At 40.5% G+C, this 14909-nt stretch overlaps 1 pseudogene; it reads right to left on the bottom strand.

Annotated features, from left to right (window-relative positions):
* The window catches only part of LOC118244262 (cytosolic phospholipase A2 epsilon-like), a 42573-nt pseudogene that overhangs the window by 16043 nt on the left and 11621 nt on the right, over positions 1 to 14909 (bottom strand).

The following is a 14909-nucleotide window of genomic DNA, read 5'->3' as shown; positions in this document are numbered from 1 at the left end:
GCTGGCAGGTGTTGGGTCATTTGTTGAATGCGTGCACTAAACCTGTTGGAGGCTTATTCCAGACCCAGTGAAAGAGAGATTTAACTTCACTGTTAATGGGAAAATGTTGCTATGCTAAGCACACTGTAATTTTCTATGGGTGCAGAAAAAAAAACAAGAGGAAATGATAGTAGTCTGAAGACTCCTCTAAGATCACGTTGGCCTCCTCTAAGGGAAAATAAAGCTTCTGAGGGAAGAAGTGTCACTGAAGAATGACAACTTACAATGTTTCTTGCACTACCATCATAGTCATCTAAGGTAAGGAATGATGCAGGAAACAAGGCAAGAGAACAAAGCAAGTAATATTTTATGTTTTACCACTATTGCCCCATTTGTGGTGATGGTTTCAGGAGGATCCCAGCTAGAAAACAAAAACAAATAATATGTATATAATAAATGATAAATCAGGATATTGTTTTAAACAGGACATACTTTTCTCTCTTAAGCACTTTATTTTTACTTTCTTCTTTCTATTGTCTTTAGAAGTACTCTGACATTTTCTCTAGAGGCCACATAGCTAACCTACCAGAAATTATTCAACTGCAATAAAGCACCTGGAAAGTGCCTGTAACAACCTTAATAACACGTATGCCCCAGATTGGGTAGCAATAATATCCTCATTCATAAGCTGCCCAGAGAATCTATATACTCCGTTAAATCTATAGACTTACTGCAGTGAGACTCACCAGCCCCTGAAAGCCAACTTTGAACTATGTAAATACCACTTTGAAAAGAAAGTTACGGAATTAAATATTATGATATTATTCTCTACACCATGGCATTTTCCTTTCCAACAGCGTTTTTGCTGATGCACACCATGAGCTTGGAAAAAGGAAAGCTCTGTCTGTTAAGATGATACTGGGTATACAGAACGTTATCTGCATTGATGCACCTCTCTCTGAGCTGCTGCTGCCATAACAATGGGGTTTTACTCACATGCTTTCCAACAGAAACTCAACTTCTAGCTCCTCCTTCCCCTGAAAATGAAAGAAAAAAAAGAAAGAAACAGTCTCAGTATGTGCAGAAGTTTGCAAAGTAGCCTTCAGTTTTGCAAGCACAGTTTCCTTTATTCTTTAATAAGTAACAACATTCTGTTTCTTGCTTGCTATTGTCAGCATTAGAGAACAGAGGCAGCTTTTTCTTCCCCAGGGAAAAGATCTCAGTTGTACTTGCAGAACAAAGGATGTTTACAAGTCTCCCTGCTAAACCTTCATTTTTCACACTTGTCTGCCAGCTACCACACACTGAGCACGACATGCTAAGACTTAGTGTTTAGAAAAATATTGTGGAAACAGGCCTGGTTTTGCTGTCCTTGGATTGTTTTTCTTTTTATAATCTTTGTGATGATTAGATAAACTCTGTTGTTTTCTGTCAGTTTAGTCAAAGTGCAAAGCTTCCCTAAAATTGCATCTGTTCTGGGGCATTTGGCCAGAACGTATGCCAGATGAAACCAACAGGAATATGAGAAGGTTGTAAATTTTGTCACCAGTGTACAATTTCCCAGATTTTAAGTAATTTTGTTATCCTACTTGGAATCTGTTCCTGGTTGTAAGAGACAGAAAAGACAGCACATTTCTAGTATGTCTAGATGTCACGTTCTTTCCCCTCTGGTTAAACTTCTGGCTGAGTTCTTACCTGTGGATTTAGTGGGAATGCCATAAATACAGTTTTTCCAAGGGAGATTTTAGCTACATCAAAAAGAATAATTGCTTGGTCATCATCATGAATGATGTCATCATCAGAAACAGTAATTTCCAGTATATTCTGGGAAAAAAAAATAATAATGTACAATTCATTAGAACATCCTCCAGAAGTATGGCATTCTGCAGCTATTCCAGGTCCAGCATCTGCTTTAGAGTGAGGAAATAGAAAAGCTTTGATGAAAAACTGTCACAAGGAATAAGATAAAGACCGCAATCTCCTTTGTAAATAGCAGCTTCTAGTCTCACCAATTAAGGCTGAAATGAGATTTCTTTTGGGTCATCATTTCTGCTTGGAAGTAACTCTCATCAAAACCGTAACCTTTTAAGAAGTAATATGGATAGCCTGAAACCCTACTTTGCTCCATATCAACAGGAGCAGCAGTGGTCACTTCATACTAATACCTTTCAAGGCCACCTTTCTGTGCTCTTCCACTTTTAGCCAGCTTTGCTCATAGATATTTGGGAGTAGTGTAATTACCAGTACCAAACTGAATAAAGATCTTAATTATACCAGGATTTAGTAGCTTCCTGGCTTTGATATGTCTTTATTTCACATCCTCTCAGTGAAAGGTGTTTTTCTATTCTCGTGCTGCTTTATAGTTTTACGTCACTGCTTCTCTGTGTTGTCACGCTGTCATTAGTCCCATCAGCTTTTGTATGGAGGTCTGGCTGACAGTACTGACATAAAAATAATAAGTATCTGTTAGGAGGGAAGTGGATTCCAGCAAAAGCAAAAACTGTTTCACTCCAGCTTGCTACTGCATGCAGATGAGACAGAGTTTTTGATACCTTGACTTTTCTTTGTATCCGGAAGTAGAAAGTTTCATTCCACACAGGATTTCTGCAGTTCCTGATGGTTTTGGTTTGGAATTTGTCATCCGAAGCGGTTGGCAACCAGAGGCTCACGTAGCAATCAGATTGGCTTACTGTGGAAACAGACACAAAATATCTGGCAGTGGAAGCATGACACAAGAGATAGAGGTATAGAAATGTTCTGTAGTTTGAACATGGATAAGAGATGTCCAGTACTTCCTGATATACATAAGCCAATCAAGGAAGATAGGAATCATACAGCTAGATAAAAACAATTTGTTGTTCATCACAACACTATTTTAATAAGCAGAGTATTTGAATAACTATGAACAGTCCCACACATTTAAAAAAACAACAACAAAAACAATTCTAGACAGTGGATACAATAATAGGAATAGCCAGAAACAGTTTGGCAGGAAAAGAAATTTGCCACCTAGAAAGCTGTCTGCATTTGGCCACACTATCAACCTTTGAAAAACTGTGAATACTTTCAAGTGTTTACTAGATCTCAAAAGCAAAAATCCCCATGCTCTGCACATCCCATCTCAGACTCAGTGGTGTGACTGTTGGAGCAGAGCCTCAGACTCTGAGTGGAACTGGATATGAGCTGTCTGAATGGCAAGAGCAGACCATTGCTCATCCAGCCAGATGTCTGAGGGTACCAGCACTGACTAGGCCAGCCTGGCACTAGCAGGAAGCAAAGAAATTAGTGTCAGCTGAAATGGTGAAACAGCAACAGAAGTAGGTACCAGCACCAGCAAAGGAACCAACTGAGGAAGCTTACATACTTAGCAGAAACAAACATAATGCTGGCTTTTCCTAACTTTACCTACTTTACTTTGTAAATGTTTGTCGGGACTTTATGCATACAAACATCTTGATATGTAATCCTTGTGTGTAGAGCATGAACAAAATTCGAATATGATCTAAAAAATTGACTTCCTGAATTCTCACTTCTGTATCTGCAATAGAACTGTGAGAAATCTTAAAAGAATCAGAGTTTCAGTCTGATTCAGATAATAAATGCCAGGCATACATAGCTATTAACCCTCCACGATGGAAAAATTAATTATCCCTCCTACCTAGTGTATTGTCTCCTTAGGTGGGGTAGGAGGGGAGAGACCTACTAGCAGTACATTTACATACTTCAGTAGGTCATTAGGTAGCCACCAGGTCCTTTTCCTGGTGTTTGCTGATGCCTGAAAGACCTGGATAACAGTTACTACTCCACATTTCTTCCCAGAGAAAAACTAAGAGGCAGAAAGACTTTGGAGCTTGTGGATGAAGGGAGAGAGCCTGCATTTAATATAAGGGACCAGATCCCATAGATCATGAGCCAAGCAAACACCAAAGAGATTCTCTGATCTTGGACAGGAACTTTTCCAGAAGCTACTGGAAGGGCTGACAAACTCTGTGGTGTAAACACAGGCTTTGGTAAGAAAAGAGGAGAAAGGGAGAATTCTGGTCCCACAGCAGTCACTAGAGCTACCTATTCCATGGGCAGAGAGAAAAATACAAAAGCTTCTGTAAACATAGACGAAGTCTTCAGTAAGTTCCTCAAGAGAGGCTACTGCCTCCCCTCTGATTAAGTGCTGTAAGTCACTCAGCCCTCTGAAGCTGGCAGAGACATGATGTGTGGGAGAAGTACAGGCAAGTAGTTTGAGGTGTTCTCTCTCAGGCTGTGATACAGTCAAAATTGCAGGCAAAATGTACCATGTCCAAAGTTAAGAGAGTTAGTCCTAGTTTCTGTGTTCATAATGTCAGATACACTGCTTTGGGATATTTTGCGTAGATTTAAGGTATCACTTGTAACCCAGAGGCCACTACAGGAGTGCTGGGACATCCCTAAAGGACAATGTCTCTCTGGTGGGGAAATACTTAGGTAACACTTTACACCGAATCTGAAGGATTTTCTTGAAAATGCCAGGTGACTCCCCTGCAAAGGATGTAAGTTGCCTTTCTGTCTTTAAACCTAATTCTTTCCACAGACAATATTTCGGCATTGCAGTGTTTTACATAGTTGAAGTAAAAGGATACTAATATTGACTTTGGCAATGATCAGTATAGGATTCTATTTACAACATGAAGGATTCTATTTACAACATGAAGGAGGGCTGTAATTACCAATCTGTCTGATACACTGAAATAGCTCCCCTTACTGGGCCGCCTGATGGCCTGCCAAGCTATGTACTCATCCTGATATGGGGCATCACTGGCTCTGATCTACAGTTTCTCAAGAGCATGTAGGAAGCCTGTACAAAAGCCTAGATCTGAACGTGACTTCAGGCCATCCAGACCTTCACTCATCTCATTAACGCCTTATCACTGTTGATGTTAAGTGTTCCAAAAATATGAGTCCAGCCTCCCTGAAGTAGTACTACTTCTCAACTACTCAAAATAGTTGAGATGCAATGTACTTCAGAAATGCTACACTGATCTGAGGCATTTGTCTCCTTTTTTTGTTTCTGGTCACTGCAGGGTACAGAAAGGACACATTACAATATTTCTGCTGTAACTGCAAAGGCCAGTTCCTTTCTTTTCTTCTTCTTAATGAGAACTGAGATGCTCTATCCCTTTTTAAATTTGAGCCTTCAACCATACAGCGTATAAAATAAGACTTATGATAAAACTGAGAAAGCTGACAATGCTAAGTCTGAGCTGAGCACAAATGAACTGCCACAACATTTATGAATCTCTTTTGTTACAGTTTCATCTGGAATTTACAGATTTACTGGAGCATTTCCTGACAAAACATTTTCATGAAGCTACTTTCTGAACTTATTTTTCCATATAAGTGTTGTTTCATAAATATTTACTTAAAATAAGCTATTGATGATTCTTTGACAAACTATAGAAATGTCAGCTATATAAACAGGCAGTGAGATGGATTGAAAACTGGCTGAACTGCCAGGCTCAAATAATTGTGATCAGCAGCACAAAGTCCATCTGGAGGCCAGTCACTAGAGGTGTACCCCAGGAGCTGACTCTGCAGCCAATACTGTTTAAAATCTTCATTAACAATGTGGATGATAGGATGGATTATGCAGATGATACACAACTGGGAGGAGTGGCTGACACACTAGAAGGCTGTGCTGTCATTCAGAGGGACCTGAACAGGCTGGAGAACTGGACCAACAGGAACCTCGTGAAGTTCATCAAGGGAAATGCCAAGTCCTTCACGTGAATGGGAATAACCTCACGCACCAGTGCAGGCTGGGGGGGCAAATGGCTGGAATAAAGGTCTGCAGAGAAGGAGCTAGGGGTCTTGGTAGATACCAAGTTGAATATAAGCCAGCAATGTGTCCTTGTGGCAGACAATATCGAGATCATTCTGGGCTGCATTAGGAGGAGTGTTTTCAGCAGATGGAGGGAGCTGATCCTTCCTCTCTACTCTGCACCAGTAAGTCTACATCTGAAGTTCTGAGTACATTTCTAATCTTCCTAAGAAATATGAATGCACTGGAGCAAGCCCAGCAAAAGACTACAGAGAAGATCAGGGAACTGGGGCCTCTGATATACGTGGAGAGGCTGAGACAGCTGGGACTCTTTAGCCTGGAACAGAAAAAGCTCAGCAGGATCTTAACTTATAAAAATACCTGATGGGGATAAGGGGAGTGAACAAGTCAGATTCGGACTCTTCTCAGAAGTGCCCAGTGAAAGGTGAGAGACAAGGGGCACGAACTGAAATACAAGAAATCCCAATTAAACATAGTGAAAAGCTTTTATTTTTTTTTTCCTCTTCTGTGAGGGCAGTCAAACAATGGAATAGGTTACTCAGAGAGGTTGTGGAGTCTCCATCCTTAGAGAAGTTCAAAACCAACAGAATTTAGGTCTGGATAACCTGCTCTAGCTGACCCTGCTTAGAGCAGAGGTTTTGACTGGATGATGTCCAAAGGTGCCTTCCTACCTCAGCCACTCTGATTCTGTGTGTGATTCTGTTCAGCTGGTCACAGACAAATTATGTATAATTGTTAGTAACTATCAAGTACAGATTTAACCTTGAAGGTGAGGTGAAGGAACTAGGACAGAGCACATCCTCTTCCCGTGGACAAAGGGAACTGTGCCACAGTTTATCTACAGTCCCTACTGATAGTCAGATGCTGTTGTTTCCCACCAATTCCTGTCATTTTCTATGTTTTCCTTGAATTGTACAGACAATACTAACTAATGCCCATAATGTGACATTAACTGAGCTTATGTATTTCTGTAGAAGTGGAAATTTGCACAAAGTCAAACTAAGCCATGACAGAAACTTCGAGACCAACAAAAATAACAGGATAGTAGGATGGTTGATGAAGACTATGATACCCTCGTTACATAGGAGTACTTGAAATCGATTAACAAGCTTTGTTGCTCCCTCTTATCCTTGCAAAAACATACAGAACAGCTAAAAAAATCTTCCAGTTTATTCATTGCTACCTATGAGCTAATAAAAGAAATTATATCTGCATTTTCTTCATGCTCTAATTTAAATGTAACTTTGTATTGCTGCGCACCATTAACAATTTCATGCCATACCAGACTCTTATGTCAGTGCACATGTTGCAACCTCATTCCCTGATGACATAATGTCACCCCATGGACATATTGAGACATCTGAACTCATGGTCTCTTTAGATGTCACTACTGAGTGTCATTTATATCCTCTCCCCATTTTCAACTTCTGATTCAGTTGCATTTGTGTGCTAGTGGACTATTTCTCAACTCTGTCTTCATGCTAAAAATGGGCTAAACATTCAGAACTGAATGTGGATGTTCAGAACCACAACCAGCTGTTTGTTGCACTGTGAAAGTACAGTCCTATGATATATTCTTAAAATTAACCATCACATGCTAAAATCATTGATTTCTATGGCAAGTAAGAAAATTAGAGCACAGAAAACCGAAGCATAAGAAAATCCAGTCTTGTAAGAACAATAAACGTAATCTATAAAATCACATCTGTCCTGTTACCACAATGACCAAAAAAAAAAGATTACTCCTAGTGAATTGCATAGGCACAGACCAGTTTCCTTTGAATCTGGGTTACTGCAATTCACCTGAAAGGAGGAAGAGAGCCATACACCACATTTCTCAATCAGCAGACGTGGTCTCCAGGGACATTTTCCCTCACCAACATAGTATAATGCAAACAACATTAGAAGTTACTTCCAACTTTCATCTGTCTGAAAGCTGATTTGAACTGAACTCTGTCCTCTACAAGTATCCAGATGCAATGCTCATCTGTAAGCGCACAGATTCTCTGCAGCTTGCCTATGGAAATAAAAAAGGCTCACAGATCTACCATACTTTATCAGTCCTTTACCAGAAATGAACAGAGTCCCCACGTGAACAGGCCTTACACCCTGCACAGATATATAAGCCAAGTGACAAATCAGGATTTGCTCCCTGGAGCACAGGCATAGTGGGTGCAGTACCTGCCATGATCACAGAGCAAGGCTTCTGCACCCTGGGTCACTTCTGCCTCCTGCACCACTGGCACCACTTACATTTGTGGGGCATAAATGTCACCTGCACCAAGCATATTCACCCTAATTTGCCTGCATTTGGTTATTTTCCTTAGCAAAAATAACCACTTTGATTTGCAGACACTGTGACTGCAGGGATACCATTCCAGAACTGATGCATTTCTACTGAATGGATAATACAAGGGCTTCCACAAAACAGTTACATAAACTGGAAGAGAAGAACAGCTCTGAGCTCATTTTAAAACATGCAAAGTCTCTATCCAAAGGTGAAAAAATGAAATGAAGATCCAAAAACAAGAGGAAGGTTAAAGGAGCAGCACGATTGTTCTGACCCCCCAGCTCAGGCAAACAGGCATCCTCTTACAGCTGAGAAACCTAAACATGGCCTTCAGCACAAACAAGAAGCAAGACGCAGGTTCACTTCCAGCTTTTTAAGGAGGCATTTAACTGCACCATGCTTTGTCCCAGCTTCCACATGCACCTGATTTCTACAGTTAGAAAAGATAGCTGATAAACACAGTCACGTTTCAACCCACCCAAGATTTCACCTTAGCCTACCTCAGCTCTGACAGCCACATCATGGAACCCACCTAACCACAGCCTCTTGAACCATCAGAACCATACTCAGCAGAAAAGGTGCCGTCTCTAGGAAGAAAGCATCTGGCAATCTGAAAATCATGCCAAGTACCTTCTTATTATGGGACACAGCTCAAATTCACCTCTGCAGTTCAAGTGGAGTTGCAGACACTTAGCACTGATAAGGCTGATTACGTTAAACCTGACTTGACACCTCCTCTCTCCACCCATGCTGCATTAATGAGCTTGATTGTGTTCTCCAGCAACAAAGATCAGCTCTTGGCCTGCTGTATCAGCCAATACCCACGTTAATGGACATGGTTAAGAGACCTGTCTGTCACAGAGACCTCTTTCTTCAGGTCTTCAGGGTTACATGAAATCCAGTTGTGTCCAAGAGGGTTTTCATCTTTCACATTGTACTAAATCATAGTGAGGAGGGCCACATCACTGCAGGTCTGTGTCACTAGCACTACCTGAGGACCTGGGAGAGATCTACTTCCACTCAAAGCACCTTAGGCCTCTTCCCCTCTTTTAGTGTTGGGGCTTCAGGTGTGCCAGATGAGCCCTCACCGTGTCTTTGTCTACAGGAGTGGATGAGGAGGGTCAGCTCCAGTGGTGTGCTTTAACATACACCGTAAAACAAGTAAATGTTAACAGTAGTGAAGGCAGACCAGGCTGGGAGCATAGGGGCAGCTCTGCACGGACACCCAGTAACTCATCTGTTTCAGAAAGCAGCTCGAGGGTGTTAGAAAACATGAGCCACAACACTCCTCTCCAACTGCCTGGCTCCTTATCCTTCTGGCAAACACAGTCATTGGATGAGGTGTTAGCAATGAGGAAAGCAGCTAATGCACTGTTTCGTCCACCCCCTCATCCTGGCCAGATATTCCTCCTAACTGTGGGGAATTCTCTAGGAGAAGTGATGCCATTGATAGAGTTGGGAAATAAGAGCTTTTGTAAAAGCCTCTGGCACTCATGTAAAACATCTGCCTTTCCCTCCCTGAAGTGAAATGTTTTTGGTGGCTTTCTTCACTGCTTCCCCCGTCAGGTGGGCTTAGTTTCCTTGCTGCCTACTTTCAGCTGAGGAAGAACAAGTGAACATCCCAATAAAAAAAAAAAAAGCCATTCGTTTGCCCAAGACTGTCTACAATCCTTGGGCTGAGGAGGGAAATCCCACTGCAAAGCAGGTACCAGACAGACTGTAAGGTCCCACAAGCTTCATCTATATTGCTTCCTGAACTGCCCACCACCACCCTAGCATAACTGCATAGGAGTATTAGAGCCTGATGTTGACGGGCAGCAGGATAAGTAGAAGTGATCATAACTTAACACCTCTCAGTGAGATCAAGGAGTGTCAGAAATTTGTGTTTCAATTTAACCCATTATTATGAATTGACATAAAGGTCAGCTAGGCATACAGTGAAAACTAATTACCTCAAGTCTGTTAAGAACATCTGCATAAGATAAGCCAGAAACCAGTTACATGAATTAAGAAGCTAACGTCATGGCTGAGCATTAACTAGGTATAGAGGAGCCCACAAAAGTGGTGGAGCAACAGCAGGTATATGAAAAGAGATAATCGATCCATTGAGGAGGAGCGGGCTACTTTCTTTTTCCTTTAGATTTGTCTTTGTGCGTAAACAGGTGAAATCATTGCCCAAATCCACCAGCATGTGCTGTCCACAGACAAAGGCGTAGCAACAGATCTCAGGATAAGCTAAGACTCCCTCCCAGGCTTATGTAACACACATACCACAGATTTCGAGATGCATGTTTGATAAACACCTACAATGTAGTTGGGTGCTTGCAATAGCAAAGAACGTCAGTGGAAGTACATAGCGGTGTTCCCTGAAGCAAGGATTTGGCAAGTCACAGAAAAAAATATAAAAACTCTAATGACTTAAGAGCCTGGCATGACTACACTTGTGGTGAACAGAGGAAAAAAAAAAAAAAAATCAAGAAAATAGCATGTTTTAGCTAAGCAGAGGTGAACAGAAACGTGAGCAAGCTGATAACTGTGTGTAGTTAGAAAGACTGGAAGCCAGCATGCTGTCAGAAAAAGCATCATAGAAGCTGCTGCACTTTGGTGGAAAGGCAGTTTGTTCCTGGATTTGGCACTTGGAAGATGACAATCTAGGGAAATCTGAAATAAATCATGATAAAAATTTTCAGCCTTCCACTGATATCTCACAGCATGAGAGTTTCTGTACCAGCTGCTTATATTCAGTTTTCCAGGGGAAAAGATCATGTCATTGAGATGAGGCTAAGTAAACAGCCTCATTTTCTAATTCTCATCAGTACACAATAGCTTATGTAGCTTAGTTTTCTGATGCTTCAAATACTTTTAAATGATAAAAACAAAATATTTAATCAAAAGGACATGAATATGACTTCCAAATCAAGCTCTCAAAAATTACAGGCTGTCTGCATTATACCAGAGAATTTAAATTACATGGTCACATACAGTTTCCCCTGGGAGACTCCAACTTCTTTGCGAGCACAGGCAGGTTACTGCTCTATCAACAGGGAGCTATTTAATATTGTTTTGCCTTCCTTGTTCAACTGCATGCTGGCTTACAGTGCTCCATTTTACATAAGAAACACACCCAAAGCCTTGCAGTAGCTGAGGAATTACTGACGGAAAATTTAGGAAGTTCCTTTTTGTCACCTACTGGTCTCTAAACCTTTCTTTTTTTTTTTTTTTTTAAAAAAAACAGTAATTTACAAAAGGATCCAGAGATATTCCTCACTGTTTCTAAGACTCACAAGATGGACAAAATGTCTGTAAGAGCACATTTTGTTATCCATATTTTATAGACAGGGAAGCGGAAGCATAGGCACAGAGTGTTCAGGTGACTTGCCTACACTTATTCAGGAAGTCTATTGACAAAGCTAAAAACCAAGCTCACTCATCTTGACACTCATCTTGATCCTTACTTCAGTGATGTATATTTTAGGTGATAACAGGAATTTCCTAAGTGTCTTCATCTCATCATGCAAGATTTTCTCTGAAATCCTACCGTCCTTAGCATAGAGGACAATGTCACCATAGTAAAACTATTTTCTGAGAACACAGCGTCATCTTACTTCATACGCTCCCTTTGCGTAATCTGGTGAATCATGGTTCTTATCTTGTCATTCCATTGCCATTCTAGATCAAAGGTGATTGAAGTGATAATTTATTTTCTTTTACAAAGGAATGAAGGTAAGGTCTTGCAAACATGTGCAGTGTTTTTGTAACTTTGAAAAAGTATAGACATTAATTCCACCTTCTTTGCTATCCTATGATATTTCTTCTATTCTCTGCAACCCAGAATTACAGACCATACAAATCAAACACTTCTTTCCATTTAGATAGAAGATTGACAACAGTGACATCCACGTTCTTGAAACTCCAAAGCAAATGAAATACAAAAAGATGGTGACAAATCTTTGTAGAACATTGTTCCTTCAAAGATGAGGTTAAAAACGAGTGGTAATATTTGGTGAGAACATGCTGATATTCTTGAATTATCCAGGGGAAGTCAAGTAGCACTTGGAGAAAACAAAAGTCATCCTGCCATGTACTTAGCCTTCCTTGAAGTCTGTCTGATGACCTGCTGCCTCATGAGGAGGAGGATCTTTAGAGATGGATTTTATCTTTGGACCAGACTCATCACTAGAGGACAGGATCCAGGAGTCTTCTGAAACAAAAGCTGCTAGGGTTTCCAGGCCAAAGTAGCCTGGAGCAGAGCTGCCTGGTTTACTGGCAGCATGGACGCTTCATCTTATTTCCTCGGAAAAGTTGTGACTATCACAGATATTCTCAGAGTTTCTAACTTCAAGGAATGTATCAAGACAATCTGAAAGTCCTTGACATGCAGTGTACAGCCATTTCCCGTGATGGCTTTGGTAACTGCACTGAAGCTATCACATTTTATAGCATCATAGCTAAAGAATTGACCCTGCTCTGTGCAAATGGTAATTATAAGTTACTTTTTACTCTGATGGATCTTCAGACTGTACTAAAAAAGTTAAAATGTAGGAAGATAGAGTGAGGTAACATGTTATACAAGATGCTGGGCAGTGGAGGGGCTGTGATGTTAGTGAACTCTTCAGACCCATCTCCAAAAAGCAAAGAATGCACAGCAAGAGGAAGAAGAACAGTATGGTAAGGGGATATGCAAGGCTGTTGTTATTAGTGACCTGCCAAGTTCACAAGGCAGGCATAGGAATTGCAGGAGAAAATTCTGCAGAGAGAAAAGCCCCTGTGGAAGAAGAGCACCCAGTAAGGGCTGGACAAATACCACACATTTTCAGAATACTTTGCACGTAAGTTATAATGTGCATTGGACTTCAGTCCCCAACAGATTTCTGTTATACATCTCAGTGTAGGGTCAAAGTTAGAAATATTCATAACATCATGGCTGATGTCATGATGCTTAGGACATATACACAACACAGCTTCACTGGACTTCCGAGATGTGCTCTAAGAAATCCCACCAAAGAGTTGAGAGTGAAAGATGTACAAGGATTTCAGACCTGTATTCTACATATTTGTTATAGACATATGATGTAAACACCTAGGTATTAAAACTAGCATTAAAATGTTTTCATCTCTTTGAAATAGCCAACATGTCAGAAAAGCAATGCATAATTCTGTGCTTTGCTGACATGCTAGTCTTCAAGTTTTAATCAATACCCAACCATTATTGACCTGTTGCTAAATTTAAAAAGACAAACAAAAAAGACAACACATCAACAGAAAAGAACAACTCTGAAAGTGGAAATAGATAATCTGTAGCAGAATTTGACTTTGATTGTGAATTCTTAGATAGTATGACCTCTGCGGTTTGCATTTGTGTAGTGGCTAGCACCAGCAGGGATCCAATAATTTTAGACCTGTATAATATCAGTACAAAGAATCTGGTACTTACAGAAGTCTGCCTGATGAACATTTCTCATCTTTATTATTCTTACAGTGAGCAGGGAGTAAGGTGACATTTCTTCCTGCTGAAAAAGATAAAGATGTGGTTTAAAGCTTGGTTCTCATTACAATAAAAACACATCCCAAACTGTGAAGAAACCCAGGTTCCGCTCAAGTCCTCTCTTCTAATTGGTATTACAACACTAATACAGCAGGCAACAAAACATACTTTCTTCACCGATTCCCAGTCTGCAGTCACCCAAATATCCATACAGAAACTGTAGAAGGTAAGGGTGAGTAAGAACATGAAGAGTAAATAACCTGAGAAAGTTCAGTCAGCCAGATACACTAAATCATACAAGTGTTTGCTTGCATCTGATACAACACCACAAAATTCAGTGAATCCATGAATCAAAGATGCCCTAATTTTGGTGAACTATTGAGCCTGTGTTGTGCTCTACTAAGAATCAAATCTGATACAAAAGTTTCTGCTTTTAAATGCAGTTCTTGGATGGAGGGAGGAGGATGAGGTGTGTGTGGGTGGGGAAGAGACACCTTTTTTAGATTCTCTTTATTTTTAAAAGGGAGGAACAGTTTCATGATGCAAGGCTGTAAGGCTGTTTAAAGATGCATTAGCTCCTTAGAGAGAGTATTAAAGTATCAGGCCACCAAGACAACCCACAAATTCTGAGAAACATTCCCAGCTTGCTTTTGTGAGAATACAAGTTTTCCTTACCAGATGCAATTATCCCATTAATGGATGGACAGCTGGACTAAATTATCTTAATGGTTCTATGATTCAAAATAGAACAAAACACATGGTTGTGACTACAGGCCAGCTCAGAGAAGGTTAACTCCAATTTCCTGCTGAAAATATTAGGCCTAACCAACTGGGTCTATAGAGGTTGTGCCACTCACATGTGCGTTAGGGATTTACATCTTCAGAGAACATGACCATCAGCAGCAGCTAAAGCAACTAGGATATCAGCATCAGCAGAAACATACAGAAAATGGGCAAAACTTACTATAGCTGTAGCACAGATGGCTATCTGGAGTCCCTGACAATGGGAACCGTTGTGGAAAATTTAGCAAAAGCTCTGAAGTTTACAAAAATGAAAGAGTTGTACCATGCTTGTACACAAGAAACTGAATGAAAAGGATTCGTTGGCACAGGGGATGGCTACCTGTATCATAATTTAGGAACAGAAATAGGGAAAAAAAGGAAAAAGTTCTAAAAATTCAGCCACTATTGAATATTGAATAGGTTTCCAAGCTGATGTGCAATTATAATAGGAACTCTCATTAAGGAGTTGGGGTAAACGCAGTAAGACTGTAGTGAGCACCAGAGGAAAAGGCTCTGCACAAGAAAGAAAAATACAGTTTCAAAGTCTGTCAAATCCCCAG

This window comes from Cygnus atratus, chromosome 5, assembly GCF_013377495.2.
Source record: "Cygnus atratus isolate AKBS03 ecotype Queensland, Australia chromosome 5, CAtr_DNAZoo_HiC_assembly, whole genome shotgun sequence".
Lineage (NCBI taxonomy): Eukaryota > Metazoa > Chordata > Aves > Anseriformes > Anatidae > Cygnus > Cygnus atratus.
The sequence above is the reverse complement of the archived record's forward strand: the minus strand, read 5'-3'. Positions and strand labels throughout refer to the sequence as shown.